We start from the raw sequence: 15,791 nt of genomic DNA on the forward strand, positions 1-15,791 counted from the left end.
GAGGGCAAGCACCCTGGCCGTTGCCAGCGGGGAGAGTGCCACTGGGAGGTGGAGAGGATGCGCAGACAGCTTGGGGTCGCTGGGAGCGGCCGACCTTGCCTGGGCTGCAGGCATCCCCCATTCAGGATCGGAGCGCCCCAGCTTCACAGCCTGGTCCAGCCCCGTTGTTCTCCTCGATGTCTGAGGACTCTCGGTGACAGCTCGGGGTCAGGGACGGGTGAAAGCTGGACACCCAGCTTGAGGCTGGACACCCAACTTGAAGGCAGCTAAAATGAAGGGCTGTGCATTCAGTCTCGGGTGGTTTAGCTGTCTGTTTCTAGTTGTGTTTTCAAACACTTGGTTGAGGGTTTCCTCTTGTTTTGGGGGACTGTGGGCTCTTTACTGCCACTTGTGAAAGTTCCCAGAATATGGTTGCAAGAGCTGGGGGTTGCAAGAGCTGGGTCCCCCATGTGTGTCTGTTACCCTGACCACGTGATGGAGTTGGCATGATGGGAAGTGCTTCTCAGGAGGGCTCTTTCCCCAGCTGAACCGGCTACAGGGTCTTCCTGTCCTCTCTGAAGGAAGTAATTTACCATCATCTTGCAGTTTGCCAAAAATGTACTAAGTGAAATGTGAACAAGAAGGTGCCATGCAATCTCCTAGTCTCTCAGCAGGTCAGGATTTCCTGCCTACTGGTAAACTGGAAAGGGTCTAGCGCTTACACTTTTCTCCATGAATGACACGTTGTTCGGACTAGTGACTAGGTGCATCCCCAAATGCCCAGGCTTTGTTTCTCTAGTGTATTTGGAGAAGTATTGCCTCCTGAAGGTACCGTGTTCCTGATGAGGAACGGCCACTTCTAATTAAGCTGACCCACCTTCTTTCTAAAGAGACGGACGGTGAGACTGTGGAGAAGGAGGCACTCCAGGAAGGAGGGGGTCTCGCGGTGCCAGTCTCCAATGAAAAAACAGGGGCAATTCAATCAACAGGCGTGCCAGGTAATTGCTATCCTTCGTTCATCCAGTGAAATAAGTCAGTGCGTGTCTGCAGGCTCTTCCCCTGCTGCCCACTACTGCATATGGTGTCAACAGCCAAACTATTAGTGCAGAGCAAGCGTTCTAAAAGAAGCCAAGAACGGCTCTCTGAGGAGGACTGTCATCTCTGGGGTGGTGAGGCTATTGCCATCAGGAAACACGGAACGGGCGTTGGACAGGGCTGCTTCCGGACATGCCAGCTGCCCCAGAGCACCGGAGATCTGGCCTCAACGCCCAGAGAGGTCCATGAGGTGGGGGGCCTCGGTTGCACAGGGCCCCGCCAGGTGGGCAGGATGGGGCAGTCTCAGTCTCCCACCCCTCTGGGAGCCCCGCCCTCTTGAGGTGACATGTGGGGGCGGGGCACGCTGGGGGCGGTGCTTGGGGGAGGGGCAGTGCCCCAGTGGCATGACTGCAGTGGGGAGGCCGGGCTGTGAGGTCACAGAGCCCCGCTGGGCCGCGCTGTGATGTGCACTGCCGGGCCGCGGGCACCGCTTCAGCAGTGCCAGCAGCGGCAGCAGCGCCAGCAGCGGCAGTGGCAGCAGCAGCAGCGGCAGTAGCAGCAGCGGCAGCAACATGATGCAGGGGCGGGGGACCATGGCCCCCCCCCACCTCCTTATCCTCCTCCTGGTGGCCCTGCGAGCCTGGGACGTCGAGGCTGCTCCGTGGCGAGCGCGGGGATTAGGTAGGCGGGCAGGCGAGGGCCAGCACCCAGCCCTGGCAGCACGGTGCACCGCTCTCCACTCCTCGGGGTGACAGCGGGGCTGGGCTCGTGGTGGGGCAGGGCCAGGAGAGCAGCGGGGCTGGAATGGGCCAGGTGAGCCGTGTCCAGCTCCGCAGGCAAGTGGGAAACAGATGCCCCGCAGGGAGGCGCAGGGGGCTGCAGCCTCTGCGGGGGCATTTTCCAGGTGAACGGTGGGGCCAGGAGCGGCACCGCGGGGTGAGAATCCGTCCCTACAGACGGCCCTGTGTCGCCCTGACCCAAGGAAGCCTTTCACAGGCACAGCCATGCCCAGGGCCTGACTCTGCCGCTCCTAGGCTGGGTCCTGGCTTTCAGCCTCGGGGACATCTGTCCTCGGGAGATGTCTTCTCAGGACAACGGGAGCATTCCTGCTGTAGCCCTGCAGTGCTCTCCTTGGGCAAACCCAGGTCCCCATGGGACACACAGCCCCGGCCTGCAGCCCGGGGAACAGATGGGGCAGCACTGGTGCAGACTCTCACTGGCCAGCGGGCTCTTCTCCACGAGACATGTGAATGATAATTTTTTTCCTCTGGTGCTTTTGTGTGGGCTTCTTTTGTGCACTGTAGAGACCTCCCAGTAAGAAATCCCCGAGGGGACGTACGTTTGTCCAGCCGGTCCTTGAGGGGTGTTGCACATGGCCTGGAAACAGTGTGTTGAGAGCTTCCGGGTGCCAGCCAACAGGTCACCCAGGCCCCCCTGCAGCTTTGGAAATCTCCACCCACGTCTGGGTCCCCCGTCATTACCTGACCCCCCTCCAGTCACTGCAGGTCACTGAGAAAGAAGTAGATCACAACATCTAACGGAAACATGCTTGGTTACAGCTCTGCCAGTAGGTGACGGCCACCCGACTCCTCAGCCAGATCTCGTCTGGGAGCCTCAGGGTGATCCCACAGGTATGTCGCTTGAACGAATGAGCATGTCGGCTTTAATATTCTCTTCATATGAAATTTAACTTCATATTTGCTTGGCTGGCGCTCAGACATGCAGAAGAGCAGAGAGGCAAAGGGTCGGGCTCGATGATGTGCCCCGGGGCGCTCTGCTTTGCAAAGTGTTCTTTCCCAGCCTCTCCGACCCTGCGCTGCTTCCAGCGACTGCTGCAAAGCCAGGCCTGTTGGGGTTGAGTTTAGAGCTGGTGTGAGCTCCAGGGAGTCCTTTCTCCCGACAGCTCCGTGCATGGTTTGGTTTAGACCGACATGGTCTAGGCACCCAGTAACTGGCTGCACGATGCTCCTGAGTGGAAGGGAGAGACGAGTGCCATGGAGCAATCCTGTGTTTGAACTGCATTCACTGCCATTCAGATCTGAAGGAGCATACTGAAGTATTTCAAGGGAGCTTCTCTGTTCTGTTGGCTTACAGACGTGCCTGGAGGTGACGGATATCCAGCCTCGCGGCTGGATTCCATGGCTGTCACGCTGGGAGATCGCCTGGGTAGTCATGGCTTTTTACTTCCTTTGAGAGCTGCCAGCTCAAAGCCCAAATGCGAGCGAGGCATCTCTTGCAGCTGGCACAATATACACCTGCATCGTGTGCGCCATATCGTTACGTGATCCCCTCATATGTTGTGCTATTCAGTTATGACAGTGTATATCACAAGGTACGATGGAAACTTCTCGTCTGTGTTTGGTTGCAGCTGTGGGTACAGGGAGGGCTTTTCCGACTTCTCGGCTGGATCCTACGCTGGAGCTCACCTGGCAGCCCAGGGGTGAGTAGGCAGTCTTGACTGACTTCGTAGACTAGGCACTCGTTTTCAGTATTTTATTTGTCAGAAATTTAACTTTATACTTTCCGTTAAGGTCCTCAAAGAGCAAAGGACAGAGCCGAAATAGGAAACTCTTCCGAGCAGTCATCAGGACTGCTAAATGAACTCCTGAAGGAACTGGACAAAGCAGCACGTGGTGGGTATATACCACTCTTACCAGAAGACTTGGGAAGCTGAGGTTTTAGAGGCATGCATGGACAAGCAGTAGCCTACACAGCAGGAAGGGATCGATCGGAGCCTCACTGCGGTGACGCTCAATTTCACGCCTTGCACGCACTGGCAAGCTGCAGAGATTTTCCAGAGCCTCTGCTGCCCGTTATGGTTCCAGCTGAGTCCCAGGGACAGCTGCTGCCCCAGTTATAGCGTTACTGGTCAGAGCCGTTCTGGGCAGACGTTGGTACCCAGCTGGCAGGAAATGTCGGTGCTCACTCTTTGAGTGTGTGAGGGACACGCCGAGGAGCTGATTCCTGATAAGCCGTGAGAGGGCCAGCACCCTGGCCGTTGCCAGCGGGGGGAGCGCCCTTGGGAGGCGGAGAAGATGCGCAGACAGCTTGGGGTCGCTGGGAGCGGCCAGGATCGGAGCACCCCAGCTTCACAGCCTGGTCCAGCCCCGTTGTTCTCCTTGATGTCTGAGGACTCTCGGTGACAGCTCGGGGTCAGGGACGGGTGAAAGCTGGACACCCAGCTTGAGGCTGGACACCCAACTTGAAGGCAGCTAAAATGAAGGGCTGTGCATTCAGTCTCGGGTGGTTTAGCTGTCTGTTTCTAGTTGTGTTTTCAAACACTTGGTTGAGGGTTTCCTCTTGTTTTGGGGGACTGTGGGCTCTTCACTGCCACTTGTGAAAGTTCCCAGAATATGGTTGCAAGAGCTGGGGGTTGCAAGAGCTGGGTCCCCCATGTGTGTCTGTTACCCTGACCACGTGATGGAGTTGGCATGATGGGAAGTGCTTCTCAGGAGGGCTCTTTCCCCAGCTGAACCGGCTACAGGGTCTTCCTGTCCTCTCTGAAGGAAGTAATTTACCATCATCTTGCAGTTTGCCAAAAATGTACTAAGTGAAATGTGAACAAGAAGGTGCCATGCAATCTCCTAGTCTCTCAGCAGGTCAGGATTTCCTGCCTACTGGTAAACTGGAAAGGGTCTAGCGCTTACACTTTTCTCCATGAATGACACGTTGTTCGGACTAGTGACTAGGTGCATCCCCAAATGCCCAGGCTTTGTTTCTCTAGTGTATTTGGAGAAGTATTGCCTCCTGAAGGTACCGTGTTCCTGATGAGGAACGGCCACTTCTAATTAAGCTGACCCACCTTCTTTCTAAAGAGACGGACGGTGAGACTGTGGAGAAGGAGGCACTCCAGGAAGGAGGGGGTCTCGCGGTGCCAGTCTCCGACAAAAAAACGGTGGCAATTCAATCAACAGGCGTGCCAGGTAATTGCTTTCGTCGGTCATCCAGTGTCATAAATCACTGCGTGTCTGCAGGCTCTTCCCCTGCTGCCCACTAATGCACATGGTGTCATCAGCCATACTGTTAGTGCAGAGCAAGTGTTCTAAAAGAAGCCAGGAATGGCTGTACCTCCCACGATGTGCAGGACACATTAAGGTACAGAATTCTTCCTCCAGGTGTGGATTGCAAGAGAAACGCAAATGCTACAGATCCTAATGGTTTCCGGAAATTCTTCATAGAAGGCGCCGTGGCGGTCTTGGGCTGCGTGCTGCTTGGGATGGTATTGTGGTGTGTGATCCGCCTGTGGAGGAAGAGAAAACGGTGAGTTGTTGGCGGGGGGTGTTGCCAAACCTCTGTATTAGGTGGCTGCTATTAGCCATGAAGCATTTAGAGGTCGGGTATCCTGGCATGCCGAGTTAGTTACTGGCCAGACTCTACGGACATTTCTGCTGTAAGATGTTTTAACCGGCCTCTCCATTCATGGGCAGTCTTCTCTGAAACCTGGTCTTACTGTTGCAAGTATGAGTTAAAAGTGACACTGCCTCGACAAAAGCAGACCCAGCCACAGACAGAGGCAGAGCAAGGTCCAGAAGGAAAACGACGAGGGGTGATACTGCCATAGAAAGTGAGAAGCACAATAGTGACATCTCCCTCCCAGCGGACGTCCCAGCAGAAATCACCCTGTTAGGTGATGCCGTAAATCCCAGATGTTCACCTCGGCCAAGGTGTCCCAGCAGCTCAGACCGTGGTGACGAACCTTCCCAGCTATCAGCCTTGCTTTGGAGAGAGAGAGAGTCAGTCTGTCCCGTCTGCTCCCAAACACTGCCAGAGCGTGTGTTCCCAGCACAGGCAGGGGTTTTGTCTGTGCAGGGGTATGTATCTCTTTGGATATGGATTCTGAAGAGAGGATGGAGAGCACCTCACCGAACAGAGCGCTGAGGCTTTCTGCTTGTCTGGTCAGGGAAGGGCAGGGGAGCCAAGTGCTGGTCTCTGCCAGACACGCTGAGAAAGGAGAACAGGAGGCTCTCCTGGCCCTGCAGTGCCATGCCCAGCTTTGCTTCCCTCGGTCTGCTGGGCTCACGTCTCCTTTCTGGCACATGCAGAGCAGGCAGGTCAGGATGGTCGGGGCCGAGAGGAGATGAGCCATGGGCAGGCGAGTAGAGCTACAACCAAGGGGTGCGGGGCGCCCTGTTTTCTGCATGGAGCTCTCCGTGCCCACAGCTCCCCGGTGCAGCTGCGCGCCCACACCCCATGGGGCACCCAGCACTGCCCTGCACCCTCGACCCTGCCCAGCACCACAGCCACGGCGGGGTCTCAGCAGCCTCCTCTCTCCGCAGGCGCCTCTCCACAGATTTGGAAGCCTGACCCACCTGCTGCAGCCTCCCCTAACACCCAAACAACCGGACCGCTCACCCCATCACCTCTGAGAGACAGACCTGACACCAGCAGCCATCACCTGTGCCTGGAACACCAGCCCGTCTGCCAAGGAGCACCAGCCCGGGCAGCCAGCTGGCCCACCCGCCTCCACCCTGGCCCCCCTGGCTGTCCAACTCAGCCAGCCGCCTGTTGTGGGACCAGCCCGGAGCCCTCCAGCCCCCGAGGAGCTGAAACCACCCCCCGGCTCCCCAAGACCGTTGCCCAGACTCCCGACCAACAGCTTCAGGGGTCGACCGTTCATTTCAGAATAATGGCGGAGCAATAAATACAGATCAGTAGCACAATTGTCCGGGTCGTAATGGCAGCAAAGCCAGGAATTCACCAATTCTGGGCCGAACTTCATACCAAGGCACGGAGGGACGTGGATGCCCACAGTGTCAGCAGGCAGGGAGCTGGGCATGGGACCCGCCGACGGGCTGGGGCAACCCAGCTTCCCTGGTGGGACTGGCCTGCTAAATTCTGAGCCACAGAGGCACTGCTGGGACTCCTTAACAGGTCATCACCCCCACCTCTGCTCCCCGTGCCAGCTCTGTCCTGGGGTGCACAGGACGGCGATACGCTGTAGGGCAATACGAGCCCCAGCCCCTCCCTTGGCTGCACACTAAACAGATCACATAAGGCAAAGCCATAAGTAAAACACAGAGCAGCACAAAGCTGCTATCGAGCCACCACAGAGACACCGTCTGCTCTGCTTTTGGCTGGGATGGAGTCCATTTTCTCCCTAGCAGCCCATACGGTGCCGAGGTTTGGATCTGTGACCAAACCAGTGTTGGTAGCACACCCAGGATTTAGCTGTTGCTGAGCCCTGCTTGCACGGCGCCAAGGCCTACTCTGTTCACACACAGCCCTGCCAGCCAATAAGCTGGGGGTGCAGTGGTACATGAAAAACTGGGCGTGAGCCGGCACTGTGCGCTTGCAGCTCAGAAAGACAAGTGTGTCTTGGGCTGCTGTGGAATTTTGATAACGAGGTGGGATTCCTGTGCACTAAGAACCATTAAGACTGCCCTTGCTATCTCTTGTGGGACCCAGGGGAGTGGAGACTTGCCTGGCTAACACAGGGGAGGTGGCCCTGTGGAGGCAGGACAGCCCTGCTTGTGGTCAGCAAAGAAAGCAAAATAACAGGAATCTGAAGGGTTCTTTGTTTCTTCGAAAGGCTTCGTGTCTGATAACTGACCTTTGCCTCATTACCGGTGAAATGCATATTACAACTCACACCCTGCATATGCTAATGAAGATTAACGAGATCGCACTAAACATATAGGACTATAGCACTCGTCTCTCCACGCAAATCATGCTACACGTCACATATGGGTGGAACCTCGCAGTTTTGGGGATAAAAGACAGAGAAAATGATTGTTAAAGTGGGAGAGAAGAACCTCGATACCTGACGGACCAGTCGATGGGCTGCGTCCTCTTCCTCCACCCCAGGCAGGGACGCCTCTCGGGGTAAGCGCTGCACCTCTCACCCTCTGGGTGAAAGTTATCCCGGGGTTGTTGCATTGCTATCAAGTTTGCTAGCAATATCAACCTTAATTAGTAGCACTATTGTAGTTAGTGATTTTATCAACGGCAATCTCGAATCTGTTTCTGTCGCTTTCAATAAAATAACTGCTTTCGATTTTTGTGCATCTGCTCAGTGCAAGTCCTTTTGCTGGGGCTCTGAATAAACGAATCAGTGAATGTCTCTGACAGAGAAATTTAGAAACTACATTCCTTTTAACGTGACAGCTGCATCAAAAGAGGCGTGGCCAGCAGGTGGAGGGAAGGGATTCTGCCCCTCTACTCCATTCCCCTGCAACCCCGGCTGGAGCACTGCATCCAGCTCTGGGCTCCCCAGCGCAAGAAAGACATGGACCTTTTAGAGCAGGTGCAGAGGAAGCCACAGAAATGATCCCAGGGCTGGCACAGCTCTCCTGCGCAGAAAGGCTGAGAGAGCTGAGAGAAGAAAAGGCTCCAGGGAGACCTTTCTGTCGCGTTTCAGTATATAAAGGGGGCTTATAGGAAAGGCACAGAGAGACTTTTTACCAGGGTCTGTATTGACAGGACAAGGGGCGAGGGTTTAAAGCTGAAAGAAGGTAGGTTTTGATTGCACGTAAGGAAGAAATGTTTTACGGTGAGGGTGGTGAGACGCTGGAACGGGTTGCCCAGAGAAGTTGTGGACGTCCCATCATTGGAAGTGTTCCAAGTCGGGTTGGAGGGCACTTTGAGCAACCTCCTGGGGGAGGCTAGGGCTGCTAAGTTTTCTCCCTCTCGCAGCAAACACAAGGCAATAGCTTTACGTTGCCTGCGTTCCTCTGCGGACGTGAACTGCTGTCAGGATGTGCTGCGTGGGACAGCCAACAGCTCTGGACTCGTGACACTATTGCAGCTGCGAAAGCTGGTTGTGTTACAACTGCTGTGAGCAGGAGTATGGACCCAGCCATGTGGTGCCCTGTGATGGGTGCTGAACTGGGCTGAAGGACAACAGAAAGGGCTTCTTAAAATACGTTCACAGCAAAAGCAGGATCAGAGATCACGTTGGTCCGTTGCTTGATGAGCTCGGTCACCTCACAAATAGGGCTGTAGACAAAGCAGAGACGTTTCGGGCCTTCTTCCCCTCTGTCTTTAACATCGATGATGGGCCCTGGGACCCGCCCCACGCCCCCAGCCCCCAAGCCCTCTGTTGGAAGACTGTGACTGGGGGCATGATAAACTCCCAGCCAACTCAGAAATTTCTGAGACTTGCTGCTCCAGCTGGATACACCTAAGGCTACGGGGCCCAATGGGATTCGTCCCAGCGTACTGAAAGAGCTGGCCGATGGTATTGCGGGACCTCTCTCCATTATTTTTCGACGGTCTCGGGAGTCTGGAGAGGTCCCAGTCGACCAGAAGCTGGCAAATGTTGTCCCAGTTCTCAAGAAGGGTAAGAAGGAAGACCCTGGTAATTACAGGCCTGTCAGTCTCGCTTAACTGCCAGGTAAAATTTCGGAGGTCATTCTGGGAGTTATGGAGAAACACTTGAGAGACAACGCAGTCATTGGTCATAGCCAGCACGGGTTCATGAGGGGAAAGTCCTGCTGAACTAACTTAATTTCCTTTTACGACAAGGTCACCCGTCCAGTTGACCAAGGGAAGCCAGTAGATGTGGGTTTTCTGGAGCTTGGCAAAGCTTTTGCTACCGCCTCTCACAGTACCCTTCTGGACAAAATGTCCAGCCTACAGCTAGTCAAGCCCATGTTAGGTTAGGTGAACAACTGGCTGACAGACCGGGCTCAAAGTGTTATAGTAAAGGGGGTTACATCAGGCTGGCCGGCAGTGAACAGTGGGGTTCCCCAGGGCTCAGTTTTAGGCCAGAGCTCTTTAATGTTTTTACAAAAGATCTGGAGGCAGGAGTTGAATGTTCCGGCCCTCTCCTCCCCTTCCCCTCGGGGCTCCATGCAGAAGAGATGACACCTCTCCACATTGTTGGGGCAGGACCGGGGGATGGGAAAGGGACTCACATCACACTTGGCAATCAACAACTCCCTCACGGAGCACTGGCAGACCTTGTGCAGGCCGGCTGGGCCTCCCTTTCCTGCCGGTGGGATGTGGCAGGCTTTGACCCTCGCAGCCACTGTCGAGCGCACGGGGCTGTGCCACTTGCAGGGCGCAGGGTCGGTGGGGGGGGGGGTCACTGAGGACCCCCAACCCTCCTGCAACATGGCTGCCACCGTCTTGTCGAGGGGACCGCAGGCACGGGATGAGGAGGGGGCTGGAGCCCAGGGCTTATGAGGGGAGGTGGAGGGTGGTCCCTGTGCCCAGGGGCAGCCTTTCTCTCGGGCAAGCAACAAGGCAGGTGGGAGCGAGCCCCAGGAAAGGGGCCCTCAGCCCCCGTGGCCCTCTTCCTTCTCCCACATTTGGGCGTCTTTGAGGCCACAGGCCCCCCACGCCCAAACCCGCCATGTTTGGTCACACGCATTGGCCACAGTCACAATCGCCATCACAGTGGCCTCCTGCTGTCACCAGCCACCTCACTGCCTTTTGTTCGGGCCCTATAAAAACAGGGGCCCCTGCAGCTGGCCCACAGTTTGCCGAGCTTCCAGGCCCTCGCATGCCAAGCATGCTTGGAAGGAAGAGGAGCTGGAGAAGCGAGGTGGATGGCTGCCCACCTTTGCGTCGGACGCCACAGAGCCCCTTACCGCAACCGCGGAGGAGGAGGGTGCCTCACAGGAGGAGGAGCAAAATCACCCCTCGTGCCATGAGCGCCGTTGACCTCGCTTCTCTGGTCGACGGCATGCAGCACCTGGCTATAGGCCCACCAGGGAATGGCGGGGAGCCCAGGCGTGTCGATCTGCCAGGGAGCAGCGGGAGCAGCGAGGCAGGGGGCTGCCCACCTTTGCGTGGGACAGCACAGAGATGGTTCCTGCAACCGCCAAAGAGGAAGGCACCTCCCAGGAGCCTGAAGAAGGACAATCAGTGGAAAAAGAGGAGAAGGAACATCCCGCCTCGTGCCAAGAGAGCAAGGGCTCGCGCTCATGCCGAAGCCCTGCAGCACGCAACTGTGGCGGCCACACAGGGGAACAGCACGGGGGCCTGGCGTGTCTATCTGCTGAGGCACGGTGTGAGGCCCAGGCATGACAGCCCACCAAAGGATGGCGTGAGGCCCACAGAGGTGCATCCACCTCAAGAAGAATCATCGCTGGCAGTGGGTCCACCTGCCACAGGGATCACCTGGCAGTACCCCAGACGTCCAGGCTCCTTTGTGTGAGGTGGCACCAACAGCGTTGCAGGAGCAGCCGGCAGGATCCCTACCGGCGGCTCGCCCTCCGCACCTTCACGACTGGGCAATAAACAACAACAAAAGAATAAAAATGCTTTTGTCCTCCCTTATTTGGCACTTTGGTGACTGCATCTGCACTCCCATGTCCCCTCTCGGTCTCTGTCTTGGAGTAGGAGGCTCTTTCTGGAAGCTTTCTGTTTCCATGCCCACCTTCATGCTTTGGCGGTGCCTGACATTCTGGGGTTTTCTGGGCTGTAGCAGCAATAGGTTGAGAATAGTTTTTTAAATGGAGTACAATTAGCATAAGAAAAGCCACAAGAACCCTAGGGGTTTCTTGTTTCCAAAGATTCTTTTAGGTGATTGCAATGTCTCAGTCGTTAAGTGCACCATCATGCAGCGGATACAAACAAGTTCAGGAAATTCCAGAAGCACATTGAAGGTAACTTTTTGGTGCGGCTACTAAGGGAGCCAACTAGGGAAGGTGCCCTACTAGATTTGTTGATTGTAAACAAAGAGTTTCTTGTCGCGCGGGTATGCAAAATGCAGTCGTATCTGTAATATCCTCTGCAGCTTCCACGGTCCCTGTATTGCTAATGCTCTCTGCCAGTGCATGTGCATCGGTAATGGTATCTTCATCTGTGACGGTGTCCCTATTGAAATGGTATCTGTAATGCTCTCTGCAGTAGTGCATGCAATGATATTTGCGTGCAACATGGTATCTGCAATTGTTTCTGCATCTGCCGTTGTATCCGTATCTGCAATGACATCTTCATTTACAAGGGTGCCTGCAACTGCAATGGTATCTGTAGTGGTATCTGTATGTCCAGTGGTATACCCCTATTCAACTGACTCCTTAAAAAATACCTGCAGCGTTTTGGCACCTGTAATGGTACCATGGCATCTCCATTTGAAATGGCATTTGCATCTACAATGCTGTTTGCATTGGTTTCTGCATCTGAAATGTTATGAGGAATGGATTGTGCATCTGCAAAGGTATCTGCAGTGGTGTCTGCCATGGTATTTGCCTTTGCCATCTCCAGCAGTATTTGCACCTGCAATAGTAGTTGCATCTGCAGTGGTATCTTCAGGGGCGTCTGCAGCAGTATCTTCGGTAGCACCTTCTATATGTTTATTGGTAAGTGTAATGGTATCTGTATGTGTTATTGTGGTGGTTTAACCCCAGCCGGCAACTAAGCACCACACAGCTGCTCGCTCACTCCCCCCGGTGGGATGGGGGAGAGAATCAGAAGAGTGAAAGTGAGAAAAGTGGTGGGTTGAGATAAAGGCAGTTTAATAGGGCAAGCAAAAGCCGCGCAAGCAAGCAAAACGCAAAACAAGGAATTCATTCACTAGTTCCCATTGGCAGGCAGGTGTTCAGCCATCTCCAGGAAAGCAGGGCTCCATCACGCTTAATGGTTACTGGGGAAGACAAGCACCATCACTCCCAACGTCCCCCCCCGTTCCTTCTTCTTCCCCCAGCTTTATATGCTGAGCATGACGTCAGATGGTATGGGATCTCCCTTTGGTCAGTTGGGGCCAGCTGTCCCAGTTGTGTCTCTGCCCAACTTCTCATGCACCTGGTAGGGCACTGTGAGAAGCTGAAAAGTCCTTGACTTAGTAGAAGCACTGCTCAGCAACAACTAGAACATTAGTGTGTTATCAACATTATTCTCATCCTAAATCCAAAGCACAATACTATACCAGCTACTAGGAAGAAAGTTAACTCCATCCCAGACAAAACCAGGACAGTAATGATAGCCGTATCTGTAATTGTAGCTATAACTCCAACTGTACCTGTATCGGCAACTGTATCTGTGTGTGTTTCGAGGTACGCATCTGTTCTTTCTCTGCCTCTCTCTCTCTCTATGTGTAATCGTGTCCATCTCTGTAACTGTACCTGTGCCTGTCTTTGTATTTGTACCCATCTCTGTTTCCTCATCCATAGCCATGTTGGTGACTGTCTGTGTAGGTGTCTGTATATTTATCTGGACCTATACCTGTAACAGCACATCTGTGTGTAATGGTGCCTGCATTCCTATCAGCGCCTTTATGTGTAATGGTTCCTCTGTCTGTCATGGTACCTCTCTCAATAATGGCATCACTTGCTGTATCTGCTGTTGTCTATGTAATTGAATGCATCCTTATATCGCTGACTGCAATTGTGTCTGTATCTGAAGTTTTACCTATTTTGTGCCTGCATCTGCAACTCTATTGGCAACTTAATGTGAATCAGTGTTTGTAATTCTATCAGTCTGGATTATGGCACCAGAACCTGTATTTCTGCTGGTACTGGTATCTGTGTCTCTAATGGTGTCTGCACCCGTAACTGTACCTGTGTCGTGGTTTAGTCCCAACCGGCAACTAATCACCACACAGCCACTCACTCACTCCCCTTCCTCAGCTGGACAGGAGAGAGAAAATACGACAAAAGGCTCGTAGGTCGAGACAAGGACATAGGGAGATCACTCACCAATTACCATCATGGGCAAAACAGACTTGACTTGGGGAAATGAGTTTAAATTATCACCAATCAAAATCAGAGTAGAATAATCAGAAATAAACCCAGATCTTAAAAACACCTTCCCCTCACCCCTCCCTTTTTCCCGGGCTCAACTTCACTCCCGATGTTCCCTACCTCTTCCCCCCGAGCGGCGCAGGGGGACAGGGAATGGGGGTTGTGGTCAGTTCATCACATGTCATTTCTGCCGCTCCTTCCTCCTCACACTCTTCCCCTGCTCCAGCATGGGGTCCCTCCCACGGGAGACAGTTCTCCACAAACTGCTCCAGCATGGGTCCTTTCCACGGGGTGCAGTCCTTCAGGAACAGACTGCTCCAGTGTGGGTCCCCCACAGGGTCACAAATCCTGCCAGCAAACCTGCTCCAGCGTGGGCTCCTCTCTCCACGGGTCCACAGGTCCTGTCAGGAGCCTGCTCCAGCGTGGGCTTCCCACAGGGTCACAGCCTCCTTCGGGCATCCACCTGCTCCTGCATGGGGTCCTCCATGGGCTGGAGGGGGACAGCCTGCTTCACCATGGTCTTCCCCACGGGCTGCAGGGGAATCTGCTCCGGCGCCTGGAGCACCTCCTCCCCCTCCTTCTTCACTGACCTTGGTGTCTGCAGAGTTGTTTCTCTCACATATTCTCACTCCTCTCTTCCCCAGCTGCCATTTCCCCGTTTTTCCCCCACCCTTCTTAAATACTTTATCACAGAGGCGCTACCACTGTTGCTGATTAGCTTGGCCTTAGCCAGTGGCAGGTCCGTCTTGGAGCCGGCTGGCATTGGCTCTATCAGACATAGGGGAAGTTTCTAGCAGCTTCTCACAGAAGCCACCCCTGTAGCCCCTCCTGAAACCAAAACGTTGCCACACAAACCCAATACAACCTGTAACTGTATCTGCATTGACAATGTATCTGCAATGGTGTCTGCAATGCTCTCTCATTCTGTAGTGCCACCTGGAAGAGTATTTGCATCGGCAATGGTATTTGCATCTGCAATGGCATTTGCAATGCTAAATGCTGAATGTGCACTTGTATCTTAATTGTATGTGCAACTGTACCTGTACCTGCAATTGTATGTGTGTTGTGCCTGTATCTGCAATTGTATCAACAATTCAATGTGAGTCCGCGCCTGTAATGATATTGGCATCTGCACGGTTATCTGCAGTGGTTTGTTCATCTGAAATGGTGCCTGCAATAGCACTTGAACCTGCAATGCCATACGCAAACGCATCTGCATCTGGAATGCTGCATGTGCATCTGTAATGTCGTCTGCAATCTCCAACGCAGACACCATTGCAGATGCAAATACACTTTCAGATGAAGCTGCAGATGGGGATGCTATTGAAGATGCAGGTGCCATTGCAGGTGCCCTTGCAGATGCAGAAACCATTACAGACAGCACTGCAGATGCAAAGGCCATGTCAGACACCACTTCAAATGCAGATGCCATTGCAGATGTAGGTACCTCTGCAGACACCATTGCAGTAGGAGGTGCCATTGACGATACCTTTGAAGATACAGGCACTGGTGCCACTGGAGATAGCATCGCAGATGCAGATACCACTGCAGATGGCCTTGCAGATGCAAGTACAATTTCAGATGCAGTTGCTTTTGGAGTTGCTCTTGAAGATGCTGATGCCATTGCAGACACCCAATTCAGATGCAGATACTGCCTGTACTTTCAGTGGTATATCCACCACTACCCGTACGTGTCTGTAGCTGTACCTATATTTGTAACTGAATGTGTACTCATGTCTGTAGCTCCTCTTGTGGCTGCAATTGTATGTGTAATTCTGTCTGCATCTATGACTGCACCTGCAATTGTGTGGGTAATGGTTTCCGGGACTGTACTTTAATCTGTAATGGTAGGTGTTTTGTGTCTGTATCTGCCATTGTACCTGCAATCGAATTGGTATCTTCCTCATGGTATTGCTGTCTATGGCTGTACCTGGAAAGGCATTGTCAAGGATATCTGCAATGGCATCCGCATCGCTGCAAAGGTATCTGCATCTGCAGTGGCATTTGTAATGCCAGAGAGAGGCAACGAAGCTGGTGAGGGGTCTGAGAACAAGTCTTATGAGGAGCGGCTGAGGGCACTGACGTTGTTTAGTCTGCAGAAGAGGAGGCTGAGGGGAGACCTTATCGCTCTCTGCAACTACCTGAAAG

This window comes from Gavia stellata, unplaced genomic scaffold (genome assembly GCF_030936135.1).
Source record: "Gavia stellata isolate bGavSte3 unplaced genomic scaffold, bGavSte3.hap2 HAP2_SCAFFOLD_94, whole genome shotgun sequence".
Lineage (NCBI taxonomy): Eukaryota > Metazoa > Chordata > Aves > Gaviiformes > Gaviidae > Gavia > Gavia stellata.